Genomic DNA, 26,954 nt, shown 5'->3' on the forward strand with positions numbered 1-26,954 from the left:
ACCACTACACCATGCAAGTTCTCTAGAATTCTCTTAATACACATATATTTTTAAACAGGTTTGCTATGAGAAATCAGCAAATTATCTTTTTTTTCTATTTAATTCATTACCCCTGTATTTTTATTGCCAGAGATAAGGAGAGGTACTTGTGGGATTTCCTGCTTTGTGTGCCAGAATAACTTGGCTGGTTTTGAGAAAGATATGTGCCATTCAGGGTGGGTAGGAGGCATCTTCTACCTCATGTGGGCCTTCTTTGTAAGAACTTTTCCTTTTGCCAATTAATGATGCCTTATTTATTTACACATTTTTTTATGAGAGGAAATGTTACTTTTCTATTATTCCCCAGGATGTTTTTAAATATCAGTAGGACATGGCTACAATCCAAAATGAGCAGCAGAACAAAACTGATTCTCCGAAGAAATATAATTTGAAACACAATTTGGTATTTGGAGGGAGCTCAAGGAGTGAATGTGTGATTCTATTTTTTTTTCCATGTCAGAAAACACTTGAGAAACTGCAAGTCGCTTTTGTTGTGAGAGAACTGGCCATCTGCAAGGACGTTGCCCAGTGGATGCCCAGATGTTTTGATGTTTTTATCATCCTTGTGAGAGGCTTCTCTCATGTTACTGCGTGGAGCTGGAGCTGATAGAGGGAGCTCATCTGCGCTGTCCCTGGGTTGGATTCGAACCGGCAACATTCAGGTCAGCAACCCAACCTTCAAGTCATTAGTCCTGCCAGCACAAGGGTTTAACCCACTGCGCCACTGGAGCCTCCGCCATGATCCTAGTGATATTCTGGAAAATGTCCCCTCCTGAACGAACTACAAAATGCTGACAGAATGTCAATGATTTATTAAGACTGTTTGACTAATGGTGTAGTGATAAGCAGTAAGCTGAACTGTAATTATCCATCCATCTGTAGAATCCTGCTAAGCTGGTCCTGCTAAGCTGGGATCTTCTAGCTGGAGCAAATGTTTCTGTGAATTGTAATGCAATTTACCAAGGTAAAGGGGTGAGAGGGATGGGGAGAATTTGCTTTTGGATAAACAATCTGTTTAAACTCAGGCATAGAGAGACTGATTGACAGATTTGTTTGCAAGAAGAATACTATTCTTTTCTTCACATTTAGGGAAACAAAACAAAACAAAACTGGCACTCACTTCCATTGTGATGATAGGTCAGTGTGGTGATAATATATGCAGCAAACAAATCAGTCCTAATCATAACAAATATCCACGCTTAAGGGGATGTGCAAAATCGAATTTTTTTTAAAAAAAACATTCACAGTACTAATAACATGGTAATGGTCCTATGCCAGTGGATTTCACTTAGAAGACCAAGGATCAGTGTACATTCTATAATTACAGTATTGTTATTCCACTTGAACTGCTACAGGATTATCTGACTGAGAAGTCTAAACACTGTACCAACCAGAATTTCATAACATGTTACCACAGCAGCTAAAGAGGAATCGTACTGATATAAATGTGTACTGTTCAGAGCCGGCCCTAGGTAATTTTCAAGTGTAGGCGAACAGAATTTTGGCACCCCCCCCCCCAAAACAATCACTGAAAAATAAAAGCGTTGGATAAGCAAAAATGTTGGATAATAAGGAGGGATTAAGGAAAAGCCTATTAAACATCAAATTACATTAAGATTTTACAAATTAAGCACCAAAACATCAAGTTTTACAAGAAATCATCAGGAAAAAGCAGTCTCGACTGCGCCCCCATATGTTTTGCGCCCCAAGCAACCGCTTAATTCGCCTCATCATTGGACCGGCTCTGGTACTATTTCATAGGTTCTGCCCTATTTATGACGTATAGGTTTTCTGAAGATGATTGCCAGTGGTTCTGAAATTACTTCTGCAAGTTCTTTTAATTACCCAAATATAGTTAATCTGACCCTGGAAATTTGAATTCATTTGGCGTAGCCAGATATTCCTATATTGCCTCTTTACCTATTCTGTACTGTGTTTCCCCTACTGCAGTAGTTCTCAACCTGAGAGATCCCAGATGTTTTGGCCTTCAACTCCCAGAAATTCTAACAGCTGGCAAACTGGCTTGGATTTCTGGGAGTTGTAGGCCAAAACACCTGGGGACCCACAGACTGAGAACCACTGCCCTATTGTTTTATCTGCACCATTATCCCCAGGTTGAGCTCTGTTAACCTTTTGAGAGAAGACTGAGGTAAAGAAGGTGTTGAGTAGTTTTCCCTTTTTTCATCAATGCGACTGTCACCTGGGATGGCAACATCAATGATCCAAACTTTTTTCTTTTCCACAACTGTGTTGTCTGGTGTGTTATGTTCCAGAACTTTGTCAGTCTGGATTCGGAAGTCCCACAGTATCTTTGCATGCTCATTTTCCAATACTTTTGCAGATTTTTGATCCCACCAGTTCTTTACTGCTGGCAGGTGGTACTTGAGGCATTATTATTATTATTATTATTATTATTATTATTATTATTATTATTATTATTATTTTATGACACAGCAAACAAGATAAATATGCTGGATTTCGTATCGCAAAATCACAAGTCGAACACTTCCCAAGTGTCTAGGACTGTGTGATGTATTTTCGGATGATGCGTGCAGATCCCAGTAGGGTGGCCTTTTGCAGTTGGCAGATCGTAATTTTGTCATTATTATTATTATTATTATTATTATTATTATTATTATTATTATTATTATTATTATTATTGTCATTATTATTATTATTATTATTATTATTATTATTATTATTATTATTGAGCCCCTGTGGCGAATGCATTAAAGCACTGAGCTGGAGACCGAAAGGTCCCAGGTTCAAACCCCGGGAGCGGCCTGAGCAGCCGCTGTTAACTCCAGCTCCTGCCAACCTAGCAGTTCGAAAACATGCCAATGTGAGTAGATCTATAGGTACTGCTCCGGTGGAAAGGTAACGGCGCTCCATGCAGTCATGCCAGCCACATGACCTTGGAGGTGTCTACGGACAACGCCGGCTCTTCGGCTTAGAAATGGAGATGAGCACCAACCCCCAGAGTCAGACATGATTGGACTTAACGTCAGGGGAAACCTTTACCTTATTATTATTATTATTATTATTATTATTATTATTATTATTATTATTATTATTATTATTATGGCATAATAGATAGATTGCAGTGAAGTACATATATTGTGATTATTGGGCTTTACCTGCATACTCTGCTTTATCATAGTAATAGCTGCATATACATTTGCTGAAAAGATGTTTCGGTCAATGAGCTACTATATACTTAGTCTCCTGGAGTTCTATTTCTATAGTTTTGTATCTAGAAAATGTCTCCAGTGGCAAGTAGCCTTGAAGGAATAGTATCATTCCACTTGCTTTGTTTAGCATGCATGAGTTGGGTCTTGAATTCTGTTTGAAACTCTTTGAAAAGAGAGGCATCATGTCAGACAAAGCCTCGAGCAAAGGCTGGAACGGGTTTTTTTCATTTGCATGAAAAGGACAGTTACCGCTGGTCCTGGCTGCCAAGCCAATGGGATGGACATTGCCTCCTTTCTCAGCAGATTGTTATTTCATTTTGCTTTGAGGTGAAGGAACAGGACATGCATTGTTTGCTAAGTTTTGAACTTAAAAAGGAGCTGCCTACTGACAAACATTTGCATTTCAGCTGGAGTCACTGAGCTATTTGTGTCAGCCTCACTTTGGTGCCTTTTCCACCATGTGAGATGTGGCTGGCATCCAGGACTCTCGCTGCCTGGGAATAAAGAGTTTGAAATAAGACTTTGTAATCTATCCACCGAAGCACCAAACTTGACATTATTGAATAAATAATAAGAAAAGCTATAGCAGCTCTTGAGTTTAATCTACACTTGACCCACTGGGCTCTAGAAACAGATGAGATTGAGTTTAGATCTCAGTAGTTGCATTCTTGCTTGCATCTCATTAAGCAGACAACACTTAAGTGCAATAACATTTTGAATGGGGTTTTTTGGAATAAGCTTTGGTGGCAAACATGCTGTTTCAAGGTCAAAGGACCGAACTGTCAGAATAACAAATCAGCAATGCTGGCATTGATGAAGTCTATGTCTCACAATTGCAATTTCAATCTTTTTCCCATAGTGACAGCACATCATCTATAAAATGATATTAAAGGGGGTGGGGATGGGCTATCATTAGGCTGGCAAAGGGAAGCAGGAGAAGGAGAAGCATCTTTATCTTGTCTTTGCTGTGATTAATGTGGATTTTTCCAGAAACATGTGGCAGGATAAGGGCAGAAGGTGATGAGACTTCAATGTTTTTAAAAAGAATCATTGAAATTAAGCCTTTTGGCTTCTTCAATTATGTGTTCTTACATTCTATTTTTCAGGGGGTGAAAAAGATGCTTTTCATTTTGTTAGCCTGAGCTGACAGCCAGTGGTCCAATAGCATCTGGAAAGCTGTATTTTCCCCATTCCTGGCATTGGATTACAGTGTTCCCTCACTTATCGCTGGGGTTAGGTTCCAGGACCCCCCCGTAATAAGTGAAAATCCGCAAAGTAGGGACACTATATTTATTTTAATAGTTATACATTATTTTAGTAGTTATACACTATTTTAAGTCTTTGTCAACCTAAGTTGTCAACCTAAATATAGGGACACTATATTTATTTTAATATTTATACATTATTTTAGTAGTTATACACTATTTTAAGTCTTTGTCAACCTAAGTTGTCAACCTAAATATAGGGACACTATATTTATTTTAATATTTATACATTATTTTAGTAGTTATACACTATTTTAAGTCTTTGTCAACCTATCATGTGTTGATAAATCACCTCCTTCTCCCCCTGTTGCAGCTTGGACTTCTTTTTTCTCCCTTTGGCTTCTCCTTCCTCCCTTCCTTGGGCTGTAAATTGTCATTTTTTATGATTCATAATAGTCTTTTAGAGTTTATTGAAAAACCGCGAAATGGCAAATCCGCGAAAAGTGAACCGCGAAGTAGTGAGGGAACACTGTACAAATTTGGGTATTTACTGTGATTGTTGAAATCCTATGTAAGCATGGTTAGGCTGAAGGACCATCATCTCCATATGCTCCAACACCTCATAGATGAGAGCTCACACATGTGCTCAAGCAACATCAGAGTGTGCTCAAGATGACAGAAGCTATTAATGTGGAAAGGCAAACAAGCTAGAAGAGGCCGCAGCAGTTTGTGTTCGCCTGAATTGACTAGGAAGGGTAATATCCTCCCCCTCTGCTCTTCCTCCTACTGAGTTAGGCCCCTTCTACACTGACATATAATCCAGCAAATAATTAAATTATTAAAACAGATAATCCATATCAGTCTACACTGTCATTTATTTATTTACAGTATTTATATTCTGCCCTTCTCACCCCGAAGGGGACTCAGGGCGGATCACATTGCACACATATAAGGCAAACATTCAATGCCATAACATAGAACAGAGACAGAGACAGATGCAGGCACGGGCTGGCCTCGAACTCATGACCTCTTGGTCAGAGTGATTTGTTGCAGCTGGCTGCTATCCAGCCTGCGCCACAGCCCGGTCATATAATCCAGTTAAAAGTAGATAATAAATATAAGGCCTCCCCCAAAAGTAAGACCTAGCAAAGTTTTTGTTTGGAAGCATGCTCGCCGAACAGAACACCAGAGCATGCAGGATCGGTAAATGTACGTACCATAGAATGTTGTACATGGAAATAATGGTAGTAACAAGAAATTCTTGATAGGATTCACAGTTTGTCTGGTTATCCTGGTTTGTGATGACAACTACTGTACAGTATATAATAAATGTTCATTTTTTTGTTCGACAATAAATGTGAATTCTTCTTCATGGAAAAATAAGACATCCCCTGAAAATAAGACCTAGAGCATCTTTGGGAGCAAAATTATGAGTTCTTCAGAACAGATTTGTTCAGATTAGGGTAATTCTTTTCTAGACTGTTTCCTTGCCAGCTGTGCCAGGAACATTCTGATTTTGTCATCGTCTGATTTTAGCAGTAGGGAATTCATTGTGGAATTTGAACCTTCAAAATGAGCCTGCATCGTTGGATTCATTCGTTGGCTTGTTTTTATTTTGTAGTTTTGCCATGTCCTGACAAGAAAACCCCACAATAGGTTCACCTTGGGGCTGTCACAAATTGGAAAGACACACAACACATTGAGCCTGTATACCCTAAAGGCACTGGGTCCTGTTTGATCTTGGAACTTGAGTAGGGCCAGCCCTGGTTAGTATTTGGATGGGAGACTAATAATACCAGGTTCTGTAGGCTATACAGGGTGTTTGAAAAATAACTTCCTAGTTCAAGTTAAAACACATTAAAACTAGGGAGTTCTTTTTCAAAACCCTGTATTTTAGAGGGAGGAACTGGCAAAACTACCTCACTATTCCCTACCCTATGAAAACTCTATGAAATTCCTGTCTGTCAATAGGGAATTTGAAGATGCATACTACATACATGTGAAATCTAGCACTGCTTACTCATATGCCACCTTTGAACCCATGCTACCCTTCTGTCCTCTCCTTACATGTCACCCAATCAAAAGTTCTGGGAATGCATTGGGCAATACTTCGATTAAAAGTTTCATCTTAAAGGGCGGGGAGGAGGTGTTATCTCACAAAACAAGGTCAGCAACTTTTTCACAAAGCCTGATTTACTGTAAGTGTGGCTACTTATGGGGCAGCAGCTTTGAAAAGGTTCGGTGGCATTTAAATAAATGAATAGATGAAGGGTCAGTCCCTTCAGCTCAAAGCAATTGAAAGGCACAGTGATAAATGGTGCTGTGAGCTCTGGAGAGTGAGATGAAAATATTTCAAATGTAGAAAGAAAGCAGCTTGAAGAACAACTCTTTCTTTTTTCTCTCTCCTTGCCCTCCTCTCTTGCTACAGAAGAGGATGGATTTATATATCCAATTAATTCATTTCATGAAAGACGAGCAATAGCTTTCAGGCTATAAACCCTAGTTGGAGGACTCAATTAGCACAATTAAAGCACTTGGAAGTAAAAATAGATAAAAAATTGGATTTGAGAGCTGCAGACACAGAATTATTGTCCAAGTGATGGATAATCTCCTTTGACAAAGCGGTGTGCCAGCACTTCCAGCCTTCTGAGGTAGGACAGTCAAGGCTGCCTTTGTCTATATCCCTGAAAGATTAAACTGCTTGTGTTTTCACTATAGTCCCCTGGAAACACGAGGAACCAGAAATAATTTGGAAGGCTCCTTCAAGAAGAGCATTGATGGCAGTCCCTTCTGGTTTTTAGAATCTCTGTTTGTGTGTGTATGCATGAGAGAAACACCTCCCCAAAGTTTGTTTTGATTCCTTAAGGATGAAGTTTAATCACTGTTAACTATGCTGTTGTGCAATGAATTCTGTTCCAACCATCCCAGTCCTCACTTACTGCTCAGTAAGTTGCTGCTCAGAAAGTGAAAGGCTGCTGTTGGCACCCCCATTCAAAAAGCAAAGCCAGGTGTGAGGGGCAGAAACAGAACGTCACAGGGCCCGGGCTGTGGCGCAGGGTGGAGAGCAAGCCAGCTGCAACCAGCTGCAATGAATCACTCTGAGTTCGAGGCCCACTCGGAGCCTATGTTTGTCTTGTCTTTGTTCTATGTTAAAAAGCATTGAATGTTTGCCTATACGTGTAATGTGATCTGCCCTGAGTCCCCTTTGGGGTGAGAAGGGTGGAATATAAATGCTGTAAATAAATAAATAAGCCCCTGTTGCAATTCTCCTTTGTGACAGAGATTGCTCCCGTGGTGTGTTGCACCAATCATAAGGGCTGCTTATCATATCTATTCTAAAGGAAGGCATCAATTCAAAGTACCTCCCTCACATCTCTGTGCTTGGACCTCTCTCCATGATTTTCCAAGGGTCTTGTTCAAGTTTTATCTATTGAAATTGACTGCTTCAAATAGTGGAGAATTCCATTTCAGCTGATTTGTAAAAAATATACTAACATTCACAAATGTAATATTTAGGATAAAAAGATTTTGAGATTTAAGAATGAGTATGAAAAGAATATGAAACCAATAGGTTTCCCTGTCGTTGCCCATTGTTGACTATTCTTGGCTAACCCCCTCGATGGATTGTCACCTTGACATGGTGAGGGGGCTTGTGTGTTCCAATGAACCTGAGGGCACAACCACGGGAGTCACACACTCTCAGGAGTGGCCACAGGGGAGGATCCAGACCAAGCACAATCCGAAGACCCAAAGACTTCAATGGCGGAGCAGGCGGAGGATAACTTGATACGTGTTACAATGGCTGTGAAGGCGGAAGAAGGCTGCAACAGACTGAGAAGCCACTCTCGTTGTGTTAATCACACCACTGCTGGGACCTCAATCTGTGAAGACTGTGTGTTGACCGGCTGTGAACCGACCTCCACACATTAAAAAAAATCATGCACAGGCATCTTCCAAGAAATGGAGGACCATCATCCTCAAACTACGAGGGATCGCCTAAGGAAGGAATTCTTGGCTAAACCATCCAGGTAGTAAGTCTGCATTCCACATAACATTTGTTGGCTCATGGCAGATGCAAGAATCATAACAGAACAGATGCTTAAGTAGTCACTTTTCTGACTGGGCACACTTTGGGTTGACAATATACAGTATGTCTACACATGAGAACTTCTGCTTTATTGACTATTCTAAAGCCTTCGACTGTGTGGATCATAATAAACTATGGCATGTTCTTGGTGGTATGAGGATACCAAGTCACCTTGTCTGTCTCCTGAGAAATCTGTATAAAGACCAAGTAGCCACAGTAAGAACAGATCACGGAACAACAGACTGGTTCAAGATTGGGAAAGGAGTGCGGCAGGGCTGCATACTTTCACCCTCCCTATTCAACTTGTATGCAGACACATCATGCGACATGCGGGGCTTGACGAATCCAAGGTTGGAGTTAAAATCGCTGGAAGAAACATTAACAACCTTAGGTATGCAGATGATACCACTCTGATGGCCGAAAGTGAGGAAGAGCTGAGGAGCCTTATCACCAAGGTGAAAGAAGAAAGTGCAAAAGCTGGGTTGCAGTTAAACGTCAAGAAAACCAAGATCATGGCAACTACCCTGTTTCCCCAAAAATAAGACAGTGTCTTATATTAATTTTTGCTCCCTAAGATGCGCTAGGTCTTATTTTCAGGGGATGTCTTATTTTTCCACAAAGACGAATTCACATTTATGGTTGAATTTTTAAAAATGAAAATTTATTATCTACTGTACAGTAGTTGTCATCACAAAATAGCATAACCAAACTGTGAATCCTTTCAAGAATTTCTATATTATATTTTATTGCTATACTGTTTTAAAATTTACTGTTTTAAATTTCTGTTTGTATGTAAATTTATGTTGTTGTTGGGCTTGTCCCTGTGTAAGCTGCCCTGAGTCCCTTCTGGGAGATGGAGGTGGGAAACAAGAATAAAGTTATTATATTATTATTATTATTTCTTGTTACTACCTTTATTTCCATGTACAACAATCTATAGTATGTACATTTACCGATCCTGCATGCTTCCAAACAAAAACTTTACTAGGTCTTAGTTTCGAGGGATGCCTTATATTTATTTTCTGGGGATGTCTTATTTTTAGGGAAACAGGGTACACCTATTGATAACTGGCAAATAGAGGGAGAAAACGTGGAGGCAGTGACTGACTTTATATTTCTAGGTGTGAAGATCACTGCAGATGCAGACTGCAGCCAGGAAATCAGAAGATTTCTTGGGGGGAGAGCAATGGCCAACCTTGACAAAATAGTGAAGAGCAGAGACATCACACTGGCAACGAAGGTCCGCAGAGTCAAAGCAATGGTATTCCCCATAGTAACCTATGGATGCGAGAGCTGGACCATAAGGAAGGCTGAGCAAAGGAAGATAGACACTTTTGAACTCTGGTGCTAGAGGATAATCCTGAGAGTGCCTTGGACCGCAAGAAGATCCAACCAGTCCATCCTCCAGGAAATAATGTCTGACTGCTCACTGGAGGGAGGGATATTGGAGGCAAAGTTGAAGTATTTTGGCCATATCATGAGGAGACAGGAAAGCTTGGAAAAGATTACGATGCTGGGGAAAATGGAAGGCAAAAGGAAGAGAGGCCGACCAAGGGCAAGATGGATGGACAGTATCCTTGAAGTGACTGGCTTGACCTTGAAGGAACTGGGGGCGGTGACGGCCGACAGGGAGCTCTGGTGTGGACTGGTCCATGAGGTCACGAAGAGTCGGAGATGACTAAACGACTGAGCAGCAGCAGCACACATGAGAACAGGAAGAAGAAAACAAGGATGGTAGCACTGATTGCATTTCCTCCCAATAAGAATAGCAGAAAATGTTTATTTATCTCTTTTAAATCTATGATTCTTAATAATTCTTTAATTGAAAACTGTCAAGGGCTGAGCTGAGCTGTTGGTCGGGCTGTGGCGAAGGCTGTTGATCAACCAGCTGTAGCCAGCTGCAATGAATCACTCTGACCAGGAGGTGATGAGTTTGAGGCCAGCTCAGAGCCCTGTGTTTGTCTTGTCTTTGTTCTATGTTAAGGCATTGAATGTTTGCCTTATATGTGTAATGTGATCCACCCTGAGTCCCCTTCGGGGTGAGAAGGGCGGAATATAAATACTGTAAATAAATAAATAAATAAATAAAATTTTGGTCCCTTTGGTTGAAGAGATTATAATAAAATGCCACAGACAGCAAAGGAGACCACAGTACTGTGATACAATCAAAGAACCAAAGCTAGGCAATGCAGCAGCAAAATAAGAAATCTCCAAGGTATCTTCTCTAAGAAACAAACTCCAACTGTAGAACGTCAACATTTATTCCAAACATGGAGTATGAATCAGACAGCACCATAATTTGTCTTAAATAATTTGTTCACACCCTGTGAGCCAAGAAGCAGGCTTCAAAGTTCAGTGCGATCTATCATCTATTTCTACAGCTCTCTTCCCAAACTTTGAAATCTGCATTGGAAGTATAAATTCTGGAAGGGAAAAGGGGACTGAGAGTGAAAGGGAGTTGATGTTCCTGTGAATTTAATTGTAAAATGGTTACTCATGTTTTATAAAATGGTTAGTCAGAGCAAGTGTGGGTGGACTTGCCCTCAATTAGTTGTTCAGGCATTTAAGCTAAATATGGCAAAATCTTGCTTGAATACAAGCCTTCTCAAAAGACAGATACATTAAAAGACAGAAGTCTAGGGAGTGGGTAGAGAGATCATAATGGCAAATTTTGATCACTTGCTTTGACACATTGGACACAGCCAGCACAGCTAAAGGAAGGCAATGCTGGGGGTTGCAGTCCAGCAACATCTGCAGCATATCTTACTGGTTCTCCAATGCTGTCACCAAAATAATGAGTTCTGGTGAGATCTGGGGAAAATTTCTCTTTTGTTGAAGGACAAGATCAAGAGCTGACTTGCCTATGTGTCTGAGACATGGGACATAGAACAAAGTCCATAAATCATCTCAGAATTAGGATCCCCCGATGGAGTAGTGGATTAAAACCTTGTGACTTGAAGGTTGGGTTGCTGACCTGAAGGCTGCCAGGTTCGAATCCCACCCGGGGAGAGCATGGATGAGCTCCCTCTATCAGCTCCAGCTCCATGCGGGGACATGAGAGAAGCCTCCCACAAGGATGGTAAAACATCAAAACATCTGGGCGTCCCCTGGGCAATGTCCTTGCAGACGGCCAATTCTCTCACTCCAGAAGCAACTCAAGTTGCTCCTGACACGGGAAAAAAAGAATCTCAGAATTATTTTACATGAAATCATTTCTTGCCTTAATTTGCCAGGCATGCAATCCTAAGTAATTACATATCAAGGAATACAGCATAGAAACCAGCCACTTTTCAAGAATCTGAAGCAATATTTAATAGCAAGTAGCTATAGGTAAGGAGGAAAGGCACACGGGGCACCACGAGCTGCCCCACGTGCCTTCCCTTTTGTCAGCAACTGCCGGCAAAAGAGGTCATAAAACACATCCCTAACTGCTGCCTCACTGCTTTGGACCCAATCTTGGAGCAGAAACTGCTGCAGTAGTAGCAGGAAGTGCTCAGACCTTATAAAGGGATTATTCCATTTCAAATATATTGTCAAGCTTTATCAACAATACATAAAGCCCTCTTTTTTCCATTTAGTGGGGGCCTGGCTGTGGCGCAGGCTGTTGAGCAGCCTGCTGCAATAAATCACTCTGACCATGAGGTCATGAGTTCGAGGCCAGCCCGTGGCGGGGTGAGCACCCGTCAATTAAAAATAAAAAATAGCCCCTGCTTGTTGCTGACCTAGCAACCCGAAAGATAGTTGCATCTGTCAAGTAGGAAATAAGGTACCACTTATAAAAGTGGGGAGGCAAGTTTAACTAATTTACGACTTGGAATGAGGAAGTGCTGTCAGAGTGGATGATGAAGCAGCTGCTCCCCCCTGTGGCCAGAATCGAACATCCCCTCAGAAGAAGGTTAAATTTCCTCTGCGTCTGTCTGTCTCTGATGTGTTTATGGGCATTGAATGTTTGCCCTATGTGTGTATAATGTGATCCGCCCTGAGTCCCCTTTGGGATGAGAAGGGCGGAATATAAATACTGTAAATAAATAAATAAATAAAATGCAAGCTATCATAGTAGAAAGAATGGGTTGATCCTACACCAGTACATGTGTGTGAGAGTGAGGGCAAGACTAAGTATGAGTCATATTGTTGTAGCAACAGACTGGGCTGGATCTCCTATTTAAAGCACTCACTGCCTGGCCCACTCTAAATCAGAGCAGTTTAATTTTCTCACAATCAATCATGGCATGACAAAAGTGGGAAAGAGAAGAGTGGGCATTCTTTTGTTTATACAAAGAATTCAAACTATCTCCCATGTGACAATAGCTGAAGAACAGTATGACAACATTATGCCGTAAGCCCAATCAGAATGTGTAATTTCTTTAATTTGTTGTTGGATTGATCTATCTGCCCATTTTATAATAGCCCCATTCTTCAGGTGTTGCCAATGTTATACTGCATTTTATTGTCAATTTCAACTGTGAAATTACCTTCCCCATTTCGGCACATTCTGCACTTTGCCCGGGTTCTATGAATTAGTCTCCTGTTTTTAATATTGTATGCTTCATGTCGATTTTAATGATTGTTTTTACTGATATTGATGTTTTTATTGGGATAATTGTTTTATTGCCGTGTTATTGATATTTGACTGTTTTATCGGGCAAGGCCCCATGTAAGCCGCCCCGAGTCCCTTCGGGGAGATGGGGCGGGGTATAAAAATAAAGTTATTATTATTATTATTATTATTATTATTATTATTATTATTATTATTAATTATCCAGCTGCAATTGTGAATTACCTGCTTTGTGCAATAAGGCTCCTACACACCTGAGCAGCTGCTTATGCTGACTGTTCACATAAGTATTGGTTTAAGCCAGTGCTTCTTGGGAATTTTCACCCTGTGAGAAACTTGAAAATTGTTTGTACTCTCAGTGGACCCCTTAATAAACATTTTGCTTTTTAAAAAACAAAACAAATCATACTTCTGGAACATGGCCACACAGCCCGAAAGACATACAACAACCCAGTCCCAGCAGTCCCAACAGATTTCCTCAAGTACTTTTGGAACATCTCAAACCTAGATGGCTTTGCGAGGCCATACTCATTTTCAGAGCCTCTTGTGATAATATTTTTAATTTAACAACACTTTGACTGTCTGCCATAAAAACCAACCAGATTGATAAACTAGCAGAGAGACTATTTCCTATTTCTATCAAAAAGGAAAACTGCTAGAACTGGCCAATTGATGTGGAACAACAGAGGTGCTTGCATTTTAGAAGTCTTATATCTGGACTAGTTATAAAGACTGGCAGACTGAGGCCCCTTCTACACTGCCATATAATAGAGATCATCAAAGCAGATAATCTACATTATCTGTTTTGAACTGGATTATCTGAACCTACACTTCCATATAATATAGTTCAAAGCAGATAATCTGGATTTTATATTGCGGTATAGAAGGGGCCTCAGTGGAGTAAGTCAGTCAGAATTCAGTTCCACAATATCGGGAAGGCCATGGCTGCTCATCCGTAGCTGCTCATCCTCCATATTTTTGTAGTTTGTGAGACAACAGTGATAGAAATGCCACTTGCAGAACATATTATCTTGCTGCTCATCTTTGCTATGCAAATTTCTTATTTTTCCACTCTGTGGAGGACGTGGAGCCCCCCGTTCTTGGCTTGCCTATTTATCAATCTAAGCAAAGATGCTTTTTCAGGAAATTGTGTCTCAGTCAAGAGGGCAAGCTGCCTGAAAATTAAACATCCATCTCCTTTACTTGATGCTTATTTTGAACTTTAGGCCAGTACTGCAAAGGCAGCCTGGGATACTTCACATCAAAAGAGATTTTCAGCATCAGTGGTTGCTCTTATTGATTCTGCTCTTCATGAATCATTTAGGCAGTCTACCTACATACAGGAACTTTCGGGAAGAAACACTGAGTTGCTGAAGTTGTCTTCATAAATCTTTTGAGACAATACAGAAAACAATAGTTTTTGAGGCCAAATCTATATAAGATGGTAATTCATTAGCAGAAATAAAATAGCCAAACTATTCAGAGAGTACAAAAAGTTTTCTTGTCCCTGAAAAGGTTAACAGTCATCATGGCACAAGCTTTTGAAGACTCGAGTCCAATTTGTTAGATGCAGAAGTGGGGCAGGGGAGGAATACTGAGGTCAGGTGGAAATGTAATTCATTTTTGTTTCTTTTATATATGTCTTAGATGCTTCTTAGGCATAGTCATTTACAAATAACTTCAATTTATTGTTGTTGTTGTTGTTGTTGTTGTTGTTATTTTATTATGACACAGCAAACAAGATAGATATGCTGGATTTCATATCACAAAATCACAAGTCGAACACTTCCCAAGTGTCTAGGACTGTGTGATGTATTTTCGGATGATGCGTGCAGATCCCAGTAGGGTGGCCTTTTGCAGTTGGCAGATCGTAATTTTGTCAATGTCTATTGTTTCCAAATGCCGGCTGAGATCTTTTGGCATGGCACCTAATGTGCCCATCACCACCGGGACCACCTGCACTGGTTTCTGCCAGAGTCTTTGAAGTTCAATCTTGAGGTCCTGATAGCGGCTGAGTTTTTCCTGTTGTTTTTTGTCAATGCGACTGTCACCTGGGATGGCGACATCAATGATCCAAACCTTTTTCTTTTCCACAACTGTGATGTCTGGTGTGTTGTGTTCCAGAACTTTGTCAGTCTGGATTCAGAAGTCCCACAGTATCTTTGTGTGCTCATTTTCCAATACTTTTGAAGGTTTGTGATCCCACCAGTTCTTTGCTGCTGGGAGGTGGTACTTGAGGCATAAGTTCCAATGGATCATTTGGGCCACATATTTGTGCCTCTGTTTGTAGTCTGTCTGTGCTATTTCCTTACAGCAGCTGAGGATATGATCAATGGTTTCATCGGTTTCCTTGCACAGTCTGCATTTTGGGTCATCAACTGATTTGGCCTTGATTGCCTTTGTTCTGATGGCTTGCTCCTGGGCTGCAAGGATCAGGCCTTCTGTCTCCTTCTTCAGGGTCCCATTTGTGAGCCAGAGCCAGGTCTTCTCCTTATCAGCTTTTCCTTCAATTTTGTCAAGGGTTTTTATTTTATTATTATATATTATATATTATTATTATTATTATTATTATTATTATTATTATTATTATTATTTATATATAACGTTATCTCTCTAAAAAGAGTCTCGAAGCAGCTAACACCAAAAACAATTCAATAAGATTGCTAGGAGCACCTGGTAATATCACAGCATATAGGGTTTAGTAATATCTTTAAACATGATGCAATTAAGCATCAACTAGGTTTGTTCAAAGTGTGCCATTGAAATAAAAAAAAAATGCAGACTTACCAATGGAACAAAACAAGGTGAAGAAGTCTTTGGGGAGCTTACAGGAACAAGTAACAATATAGGAAAACAGGGTTGTTGTATGTCTTTCGGGCTGTGTGGCCATGTTCCAGAAGCATTCTCTCCTGACGTTTCACCCACATCTATGGCAGGCATCCTCAGAGGTTGTGAGGTATGGATAAACTAAGTCAGGAAAGGAAAGAATATATATCTGTGTAGAGTCCAAGGTGTGGCAAGAGTTCTTTGTCACTGGGAGCCAGCATTAATGTTTCAGTTAATCACCCTAATTGGCACTGGAAATGTTTTGTCCCTTGCCTGGGGGCATCCTTTGTTCAGTCAAGTCCTCATTGTGTTGGTTCCCATCTACTGTTTTGATTTTGGAGTTTTGTAATACTGGTAGCCAGATTTTGTTCATTTTCATGGTTTCTTCCTTTCTGTTGAAGTTGTCCACATGCTTGTGGATTTCAATGGCTTCTCTGTGTAGTCCGACATGATAGTTGTTAGAATGGTCCAGCATTTTTGTGTTCTCAAATAGTATTCTGTGTCCAGGCTGGTTCATCTATCTACAGACCCACGAAGAAAATCCAACAAATGCTACGGTCAGCGAAGGACAAGAGGGATCCTCTCTCTTCTGCAGGAGTCTACCGGATACCATGCAGCTGTGGACAAGTCTACATAGGGACCACCAAACGCAGCGCCCAAACAAGAGTCAAAGAACATGAAAGGCACTGCAGACTAATTCAACCAGAGAAATCAGCCATAGCAGAGCATTTGATGAACCAGCCTGGACACAGAATACTATTTGAGAACACAAAAATGCTGGACCATTCTAACAACTATCATGTCAGACTACACAGAGAAGCCATTGAAATCCACAAGCATGTGGACAACTTCAACAGAAAGGAAGAAACCATGAAAATGAACAAAATCTGGCTACCAGTATTACAAAACTCCAAAATCAAAACAGTAGATGGGAACCAACACAATGAGGACTTGACTGAACAAAGGATGCCCCCAGGCAAGGGACAAAACATTTCCAGTGCCAATTAGGGTGATTAACTGAAACATTAATGCTGGCTTCCCAGTGACAAAGAACTCTTGCCACACCTTGGACTCTACACAGATATATATTCTTTCCTTTCCTGACTTAGTTTATCCATACCTCACAACCTCTGAGGATGCCTGCCATAGATGTGGGCGAAACGTCAGGAGAGAATGCTTCTGGAACATGGCCACACAGCCCGAAAGACATACAACAACCCTGTGATTCTGGCCATGAAAGCCTTCGACAACACAATATAGGAAAACATAGTTTTAAAAATAATTTCATGTTAACCCTTTCACTCTGAGGTTCTCCCTTCACTTGGAGCCTGTGGAATTCTTTGAGATCTGGGAACGCTAACCATGATACCAAATATTAGAAGTCATTAGAAATATTGCTTGGTATCCTGTACTGCAGTTATGGATTTGTAATCTGGAATTAGAGCACCATAACTACTCTGTATTCAGTTGCAGAGCATGTGCCTTACTGGACATTTCATCTTGAAGCTCAGAACAACAGTTCGACAACAACAATAACACCAACACTGCAAAGGAAGATTGGAAAAAGAAACAGAATACCAACTCTAGTTCTTCTACAATGGGTTAAACAGAGACAATGATTTGCTGGCATGGCATACATATTATAATACTAGTTATCACTCAGCCTAATGAGTGCACATTTGGCCAGTTTATCTTATCTCTTTTCTGGTTCCCAGCCAGAAAAAGATTACATTCCAATCGCTCCCTCCACCATGCATATGGCTATCAACTCATTACAGCTTCAGGCAACATCTTTCCTCCTGCTGTGGTTCCCCAATGAGTATAGTTAAAACGGAACTTGTCATCTCATCACACAAGTTTTGCATTTCTATTGCTATTCACACATACCATTTGCTTGTTCATAGTTAAAGGTCCGTTCCTAGGCACTTCACATCATTCATCTGAAGAAATAGACTTAAATTTATGAAAGTTTATGTTATTAATTTCTTTCTTTCAGTTAGGGCTTGTCTACATGGCCTGGAAGGAGCCCCAGTGGCGAAGTGTGTTAAAGTACTGAGCTCCTGAACTTGCAGACTGAAAGGTCCCAGGTTCAAACCCTGGGAGTACTACTATACAAAATCCCAGAATACTTGTAAAGTATCTATACAAACTTACAATAGCCTATGTACAAAGAAAATGTGTCCAAATAACATATATTATTAAAGTTCCCCGTACAAAGCTCAATTTGGCCATACCCAACAAAATGAAAAGGAGCAACAGCTCTAATACAAAAGTTATTCAAGTCTGGTATTAGTTTCAATGTATATAAGCTTCAAGGATACATAGTCAATGAATATATCTTCCAAACAATTTAAACAGATGGTTGGTCGTGTTGCTGTATACTGGAATGAAGAAAATAATGATGGAGCACCGCTCTCAAAAAAGTCTTCGAAAGTAAAGTCCAAATAAAGTCCCAAATCTACAGGGGCCCCGGGTATTTTTGTACCCTGTTTCAGGGAGAAAATCCCCTTCTTCAGGAGTTGTTATACTCAGCAACAATGAATTTCTATATAGTGCCTAATTGCTTTCACTGAGTGACTCTGCTTGTGGTGATTTCGCAGGGGCCCCTGTAGACTTGGGACTTTATTTGGACTTTACTTTCGAAGACTTTTTTGAGAGCGGTGCTCCATCATTATTTTCTTCATTCCAGTATACAGCAACACGACCAACCATCTGTTTAAATTGTTTGGAAGATATTTTCATTGACTATGTATCCCTGAAGCTTATATACATTGGAACCAATACCAGACTTGAATAACTTTTGTGTTAGAGCTGTTGCTCCTTTTCATTTTGTCGGGTCAAACCCCGGGAGTGGCATGAGCAGCCGCTGTTAGCTCCAGCTTCTGTCAACCTAGCAGTTCGAAAACATGCCAATGTAAGTAGATCAATAGGTACCACTCCGGCAGGAAGGTAACAGCGCTCCATGCAGTCATGCTGGCCACATGATCTTGGAGGTGTCTACGGACAACGCCGGCTCTTTGGCTTAGAAATGGAGATGAGCACCAACCCCCAGAGTCAGACATGACTGGACTCAGGGAAAACTTTTACTTTTACTTACATGGGCTGAAAGACCCACAGTAGCTGAGAAGTAGCTCCTGGATGTCTACATGACATCAAGGGACTTTCAGATCTTAGCCCCATGCTAAGGAAAGTTGGGGGATGCTACAGAGTTTGGACAAAACTCCTGAGTAGCTCCACGCTTTAAGCACAATGTGGCATGATTGAGTCCGATGTGAACTGGTTTGCTGTTGACATGGGCTGCTATCACCAGTCAATTTTCCCTGCCAGAAAAAGGGACAGATCGGGTCTATGTCATTTATTATTTCCATCATTTCTATGCCGCCCTTCTCACCCGAAGGGAATCGGGCGGCTCACAATCTGGCAAATTCAATGCCGGTATACAGTACAAAAATAAAACATAACAATTAAAACAATAAATTTAAAATAATCCAATAAATACATTTAATTACCACCATCACTGCTGCAGACAGTTTTAGAGCCCTGAAAGAGCTCCTGGCGGCTACGGAATCTAGAGTTTTACTCCTCTAGACTTCAGTGGCAGATTAAGTGGCCAGTGTAGATAAACGCCTGGTCCCAAAGTGCTACAACATCACTTTGATTCAGACTAACACAGCATTTGAATCCTACTCTGTATTCAGTAATGCCTCATCTATCATCATGTTTGCAAAACCCCAATTCAGTCTTATCTTAACAGTTAGTAACTGTCTTCAGTGACGGAGGTCTGTTAAACAGATTGCCAGGGAAAAGCGAGTGATGTTTCCAGCTCCCTCCCAGCAATGAATATGATGTTAATGATCAGAAGCAAGACTACTGTCACAATTCCTCATCTATTGATCACTGGTAGGAGGGCACTGGAAACATCAAATGCCAGCTGTGTGCCAATCACCAGTTGAACAGACCTCCGTTGCTTGATGCAGCTGCTGGTTGTTCAGATGAGGTTGTCCTTTCATGCTGCTTCAAATCTGTTGCTTGACAGTCACCTCACTCTTCCTAATTATGGGACTGGGTCTGGTGCAGACATAGGGAAAAAAATACATTTTTGTGCATTTTCTTATTCCACTTTCACAATATGACCCCAATATATCTTGTTGCACTGTCTATTTCACCCGCTCCTCCATTCCAAATGCAAAAAAGGGAACTATCTAGTGAATCTGTTACAATAAACACGGATATATACACACACACCACAAATTACATGTTGCTCATTGAGATAGCAATTAAAAGGGCTTACAATAAAGCCCCTGTCACAGCATTCAATGTGTTATATTTAAACTCTCCAAGAAACTGAGCCCATAATTAGTGCTCTCTTCAAACTGTGCACTTCACTCTCAAAGAAAAAGACGCCTCTTAATCATACTGTAATCATATTCTGCAGTGAGAAGTTGAAACATGACAGGCCAATCAATTTTTCAAAAATATTTAGAAAATGAGTATAATTGTGGGGAGTCCAAGTAAATAAGGCCTTTTCCTGCCCACCTCTTTTGCAGGAAGGAATCTGCATGTTGATTAATTATCTGTCCTTTGCAAAAGCTGCACCACACACCCTCTCCAGAAGGAAATGAAACCAAAATAAAACAACAGTGCCAATATTCGAGATGACTGTTGTTTAGAGTCAGTGATTCCTGATATGTATAAAAGTAGGCGAAGACTGGGAGGAGAAGGTACATTTCATAATTAAGTGTTTGAAATGAAGCATATGTATCTGGCTGGAAGATGCCATGGCAATACAGAGAGACCATGATCGTAGATCAAGATTGTATTCCTTCTGGCGTACAAACTTCCTTGTTTAACCTGGAATAGTGGCTCTCCTAGTTTACCTGACTATGGACTTGTCTTAGCTGGTGGTTTCCATGCCAGTGGGGTGGTAAATCTTCTACACATTTTAATCTCTGCTTTAAAGTAGGTATTGTGCTGGTACGACTGTACCAGAAGCTCTGACTTAATTTTCTTGCTGCTAATGTTTGCAATCATAGGACAGGCCGCCTGTCAATCATCAAGTTTGGTTTCGTCCCTTGTTCAAGGCTCTGGGAGGGAAGGAGCCATTTTTAAGTCAGTCTCTCTTAAGGAATCTAAGCTATAGGACGTAGACCAGTTTGTCCCGTAGAAAAGCTTCATATCTCAATAACATCCGGGGATATAGAACATCAGAGAAAACAGGAACGGAAATTACAGGGGAAAAGGTCCCAAAGGCTCTGGCTGAGAGCTCACAGCCTCTCAGCCTCACGGCTCCTGAGGGAAACAGCCCTAAAATTTCCAAAGAAACCTTGGAGAGAGAACGGCACCACAGATCCACGGAACCCCAGCTGAAACATCTACAAGCCTTGGTTGGTAGGTCCACTCGATACCCAGATGCACTTGGAATCGGTAGTGGGTCCCACATCAGCTAGGCCCATATGATAGACAGCCTGGGAGAGCTTATAAGAGGGTTTTCACAGTTATCCAAAGCCAAATGCCTGTCCCCTGGGGACAAGACTGAAAGGGCCTACAGTTTGTTAAGGAAACCTTGAAGTGTTATTTGACTCCTTGAAGATTTATTATTTGTTCAACAATAAAGACTTGTTATCTCATTAAAGACTCAAAGAACTATCCTTTTCAGGAAAATCCTCAAGAACCTCTCTTTAAGGCGCCCTGGCTTCCTGTGATGAACCATGGGCCTTGTAGTCCTGCTCAGGACATTGTAATCCCTGATGAAGATGAAAACTTGGGTTTTTTACCTTCCCAGTCTGAACTGGATTCCTCTCAGCCAGATCCTTCCCAGGCAGATCTGGAAACCTTGCACCTGCAAGAAAGTTGTGCCCCAGAAGTATGTCAAACAACCCCAGAGCCTACTTCTCCCGTGTTCTTGCGCCGGGAGTTTTGTAAACAACAGAGAAGTTTGGATTCAGCTTCGCGCAGGAGTGCGAGGATAGCAGCTAAGAATGTTGCCAATTAACATTGGTTCTCGTGAGAATCTTTAAGGAGTTTAACATCTGGTCTCAGAGTTTAGCTTTCGTTTCTGATTCCCAGAGAACCGCTTTGGTGAGAAAGTTGGACTCTATATAGGTGTTTTGCCCGCGTAGCAACTTGGCGGAGTCAATTCGTCAGCCTACGGAGCGAGTTGTGTCTGGACAGCGCGCTCCGATTCAAGCCTCGCTTCAGCTCAAGCCTTGCCTTGCTATCCAGCCTTCGCCTTGCTTCCCAGCCTTTGTTTACCTACGGACTTTGCCTTGTTTCCCAGGACTAATCCTTGCCTTGTTTCACGGATTTTACCAAGTTATTCCACGGACCTTGTTCTTGTTCTTAGTTACCTTGTTCCACGTTCAAGCCTTGTTTCAAGTATCAAGTTATTTCCTAGCCACGCTCAAGTTTTATGGACTAAGGACCTTGTCATCTCCCCTCACTTTGCTTGGCAAAGTGAGTGTTTCGGTTATTGGATTACAACTTTGGACCTTAATATTTCTTATTGGACATTGCTTTTTTGGACTAATTCTGACCTTTCCTGAAGGGTCTAATTCTGGACTATTTTCTATACTTGTTTTATTAACTTTATATATTCCTTCAATAAAGATATTAGTTAGATTCTGGCCTCTGTGTATGGTTATTGGTGCCTCTGCCGCCTAGGTCGTGACAGTTTGACTCCGCCACCCATAAGCACCAACTAACCGAGGCCAGGATGTCTACCGGAGCCGCGCCGGCTGGACAGCCGCTCAGCTACACCATCAGCAAGGACGAAGTGGACCGCATCCGTGACAGACTCAACGCGCAGGATGGAGAAATAAAAGGGTTGAGGGAGCGCGGAGTTCGCCTCCCGGCCATGGCGTTGCCTACCAAGTTTTCTGGAGAAGCTGCTAAGGTTCATGTTTTCCGCCGCCAATGTCAAGCTTATCTAGAGGCCCGTGATGCCGAGTTTCCCCAAGAAGACATCAAGGTGGCGTGGGTCTACAGTCTTCTAGACGGACCAGCGGCTAGCTGGGCGACGGCCCTGTTTGATCAAGCCTCCCCCCACCTAAGTTCAGCACAACGCTTCTTGGATCACCTTAAGGAGACCTGGGGAATCGAGGACAATTTGGAGGCAGCCGGTCACAAACTCCGGCGCCTCCTTCAAGGAGACAGACCCATGTCTCAGTACATAGCCGAGTTCCGCGTGCTGGCCCACAACACCGGCTGGAACGATGTAGCCCTCAGAGGACAATTTCGGGAGGGTCTCAACATTGAAATGCTGGAAGAAATCTCCAAGGTGGATCCTCCCCAGACCCTCGAGGCACTCATTGATCAATGTTTACGGGCTGAAGTCATGATTGCCAACAGGAAACAATGGGTTCGAGGCCAGGGCGGTAGAGCCGGGGCAAAACCCCCCGCTCCCGCCAGTGTTCAGCCACGTCCGGTGTGGAGACCCCCGCCGCCAACCCCATACCCCAGAGGAGGCGAGGAGGTGCCGATGCAGTTGGGCAATGTGCGTCCCAGACTAGATGCCGCCGAGAAGGCCCGTCGTCAACGCTTGAACCTCTGCTGGTACTGCGGGAACGGGGGCCACTTCGCCAGAGAGTGCCCAGCCAAAGGGAAGCCTGCCGCCCGTCTTGCGGCGGCGTCCTCCACGGAGTCGAAGGCGTCTGAGCCGACTGGCACACAGCCGGCGGGGGAAGCCAACGACCGGGTGTAGAGAGGCTCGCCAACCCGGTCAAAAAATCCATCCAAGAGCCGCCAACCGGGGTCCTGTTCCTTCTCGTGGTCACATTATGGTCAGCAAAAAGGGGACCCGTCATGATCCACGCCATGATAGACTCTGGAGCTACCAACAATTTCATCGATAGAGAGTATGCCGACTCTCTGGGATTACAATATCATGATTTCAAGAATGCCCGTGTGGTGCAAGCCATAGACGGCCGTCCCCTCAAGACGGGCCCCGTAAGCCAGTGGTCGGAACCCACCAGGATGTGGATACGGGAACATATGGAAGAGATTTCCTTCTTTGTTACCGAGGTTCCCCATTTCCCTGTGATTTTGGGAATTCCATGGCTGACACTCCACGACCCTAACATCTCCTGGTCCAACAGAGAACTGCAGTTTGCTTCACCGTACTGCCAAAACCATTGCCTCGTAGCCAAGGTATGCCATGCCACAGACTCCGAGCCCATCATCACCTTGCCAAAGAAGTACTCCGAGTATTGGGATGTATTCAATGAGAAAGAAGCCGAAAAATTACCCCCACATAGACCTTATGACTGTGCCATTGACTTGGTGGAGGGGGCCCCGATCCCGCGAGGGCATCTCTACTCCCTGACTGAACCAGAGCAAGAAGCTCTCAGGGAATTCTTAGAGACAAACCTTCGCAAGGGGTTCATCAGACCCTCTCAATCCCCAGCCGCCTCCCCAGTGATGTTTGTGAAGAAGAAGTCAGGGGAATTACGCTTGGTGGTGGACTACAGAGCATTGAACAATATCACCAAGCGGAACAGCTATCCCCTGCCCTTAATCTCGGATCTACTGGACCGACTTCGAGGAGCCAAGGTCTACACCAAGCTGGATCTTCGGGGGGCTTATAATCTAGTTCGCATCAGAGAAGGGGACGAGTGGAAGACCGCCTTCCAGACTAAATTCGGATTATTCGAGTCCCGAGTTATGAATTTCGGTTTATGCGGAGCTCCCGCAACGTTCCAGCATTTTGTCAACGATATTTTTCAGGACTATCTAGACAGATTCTTGATAATCTACCTGGACGATTTTTTGGTGTTTTCCAGATCACAATCAGAACATGAGAACCACGTCAAAATGGTGTTGCAACGACTGCGGGATCATGGACTTTATGCCAAGCTAGAAAAATGCGCTTTTGATCTACAAGAGGTAGATTTCCTTGGCTACCGCATCTCGCCTCTAGGGCTTTCCATGGATCCAGCCAAAGTTTCAGCAGTATTGGAATGGCGGGCGCCAACTAACAAGAAAGAGGTGCAGCGTTTCTTGGGGTTCGCGAACTACTACCGCAAGTTCATTCCAGATTTTGCCCGCTGGTCCGACCCCATCACTAGCTGCATCCGTGGAAAGCAGCCTTTCCGCTGGACTGATCAAGCAGAGAAAGGGTTCCAGCAACTGAAGAAACTATTCACCTCCCAGCCAATTCTACAGCACCCAAATCCTGGAACCCCTTTTGTGGTGCAAGCGGACGCCTCTGATGTGGCAATTGGGGCTGTACTCTTACAACCGGTGGGAGATCACCTCCACCCCTGTGCCTTTTATTCTCGTCAACTAACCACACCAGAGAGGAATTACACCATTTGGGAAAAAGAACTACTGGCCATAAAGGCAGCCTTTGAAACTTGGAGACATTGGCTAGAAGGGGCCAAATTCCCCATTGAAGTCCACACTGATCATCGTAATCTAGAACATCTAAGAACTGCCCGCAAACTAAATCAGAGGCAGCAACGTTGGGCTTTATTCTTTGAACGTTTCAACTTCCAGATCCATTATGTGACCCCAGCTCAAACCAAGCAAGCAGACGCCCTGTCACGTAAACCGGAATACGCTGCAGGACGCAAGGAGACCTTTGAATCCCAACTGCTACAACCTGAGAACTTTGCCACGCTCACAGTGGGGAACACCAAATCCAGTCCCATTGGTTCAACTTCCCCTACTCCAGGACCCATCTGTGCTCAAGAAATCAGGGCTAGTCAGCAAGCAGATGCCTGGGCGCAGGACCAACTTCGCCAAGGTCTGCATTTTCCCTTTTCGCTTAAAGATGGGCTGCTCTGCTATAGAAATCATGTTTATATCCCACCCGGACCGGGCAGGGAAAAAGCGCTTCGTCTGTGTCATGACTGCAAACCAGCAGGACACTTCGGACTATTTAAAACCATGCATTTGATCCTAAGAGATTTTTGGTGGCCCAAGATCCGCAAGGATGTGGAAAAATATGTCAACACCTGCCCAGTATGCCAGCGCTCCAAGATACGAAGGGAGAAGCCCTCAGGGCTTTTACACCCCCTTCCTACCCCATCTCGCCCATGGGAAATAATTTCCGCGGATTTCATCACTGACCTACCACCTTCCTGTGGATTCACCACGATCTTAGTGGTGGTGGACCTATTCACCAAGTTAGCCCATTTCATTCCCTGCGAAGGCCTCCCCACGGCCAAAGAAACTGCGGATCTATTTCTTCAGCATGTTTTCAGACTACATGGATTGCCCAAGAGTTTAGTCACAGACCGTGGATCTCAATTCACCTCTCGTTTTTGGAAGGCACTACAAAAACTACTGGGCATAGACTCTCGCTTATCTTCAGCTCATCATCCCCAAACAGATGGGCAAACGGAGCGCACCAATGCCACTTTGGAGCAGTATCTTCGCTGTTATGTAAACTACCAACAGGACAATTGGGCTTCTCTGTTACCACTGTCTGAGTTTGCCTACAATAATGGAGTTCAAGCTTCTACAAAAGAAACGCCGTTCTTTGCAAACTACGGTTTCCATCCACGTTTCTTTCCCCCTGTCATTGAAACTTCAGAAGTTCCCGCAGCAGAGGATTGGCTGCAGGAACTCACAGCGGTGCAACAACTTTTGCTCCAGCAACTGGACCAAGCCAAGGAGGACTATAAACGCCACGCTGACAAACACCGCCAGCCGGGCCCCGAAATCAAGGTAGGAGATCGGGTTTTTCTGTCCACTCGCTTCCTGCCCTCCCACCGCCCATGCCGGAAGTTAGATGCCCGCTTCATTGGCCCCTATCCAGTGGTGGCGCAATTAAACCCCGTGACTTTCAAACTCCAACTTCCGCGTTCAATGCGCATTCACCCAGTGTTTCACCGTTCCCTGCTCCTTCCGGCGGATGGTGTGCGTCCTGATACAGACCAACCGGCCCCCCCTCCTGTTTTGATGAATGGGGAGGAGGAGTTCGAGGTTGAGGACATTTTGGATTCTCGCTTTCATCGCCGCCGCCTACAATATCTCATTGACTGGGTGGGTTTTGGGCCTGAGGAACGCTCTTGGGAAGACGCCTCCACAGTCCATGCTCCTGATCTAAC

The 26,954-nt window shown here is 42.9% G+C and overlaps 1 long non-coding RNA gene across 1 annotated transcript in view; it reads right to left on the reverse strand.

Moving 5' to 3' along the window:
- Positions 1-26,954, reverse strand: part of LOC134293677 (uncharacterized) — a 37,386-nt gene that overhangs the window by 1,141 nt on the left and 9,291 nt on the right. The window lies entirely within an intron of this gene.

Source organism: Anolis carolinensis, unplaced genomic scaffold (assembly GCF_035594765.1).
Source record: "Anolis carolinensis isolate JA03-04 unplaced genomic scaffold, rAnoCar3.1.pri scaffold_9, whole genome shotgun sequence".
NCBI lineage: Eukaryota > Metazoa > Chordata > Lepidosauria > Squamata > Dactyloidae > Anolis > Anolis carolinensis.